Consider the following 954-nt stretch of genomic DNA (forward strand, 5'->3'; position numbering starts at 1 on the left):
ATAGCTACGATACCGGAACTACACAAAGCATTCATGAACTACAAAAGAATAACTAAAGGGACACTTTTCTATATAAAATTCTATTCAGCACCAGCCGAGATACTTTATGATGAAATCAAGCCAATAATACAAGTTATAAAAATTTGGATTAACCAGAGAAATGATCATACCGGAAAAAATAGAAGAACAAGACGAAATACAAAAAGTGGAGATACCAGCATTCTATGCAGGAAAACGAGTTATTGGAATAGCTACTATCCTAAATGAATTAACATCCAATTATTTAAACAAAAATTCAATATGGAGTTATTATTCAAGAGAGCAAACAATGATATATTCAAATTGTCGAGAAATTAGAGCAGCAGATATGGAAGAACTCAGGCAATGGGCACTAAGTCTGCTAAAACCTGAGCAACAGCCAACTACAAGAGCTATAAGGAAGAACTTTATCTCATCAGAAATAATGACAAGATATTGTAAAACTATTGGACACAAATATCCGGATCACCAATGTTCTAAATGCCAAGGAGAAGATAACGTAATCCCAGACGTACAGCTGGAGTAAAGACAAGGAGCAACAAGAGGCCGACAAGATAAAAAGAGAAAGTTATCAGACAAGTTAGTGGAAAGACAATTTAGTGGTAAGAGACAAAATAGTCAAGAAAGTGGAAGATAGTGGAAAGACTTTAATGTAAAATAAAGAGTTAGTGGAAAACTTTATGTAAAGTAGTAGTAGCAACGTGTTAGATTAGTAGTAATAGGTACAAAAGTGTGAATAGTATTAAAGATGTAAAGTAAAGTAGTAGATAGTGGAATGTAAAGTTAGTGGACAGCTGTAGTATAGGAATAGTATTTTCTCTTGTATAAATAGATAGCCATTATGGCATAAATAGGCAAGACTTTCTACACGGAAAGCAAGCCTCTCTTTTGTAATCAAAATACTCTCAATAAAAA

Source organism: Solanum tuberosum, unplaced genomic scaffold (assembly GCF_000226075.1).
Source record: "Solanum tuberosum cultivar DM 1-3 516 R44 unplaced genomic scaffold, SolTub_3.0 scf00447, whole genome shotgun sequence".
Lineage (NCBI taxonomy): Eukaryota > Viridiplantae > Streptophyta > Magnoliopsida > Solanales > Solanaceae > Solanum > Solanum tuberosum.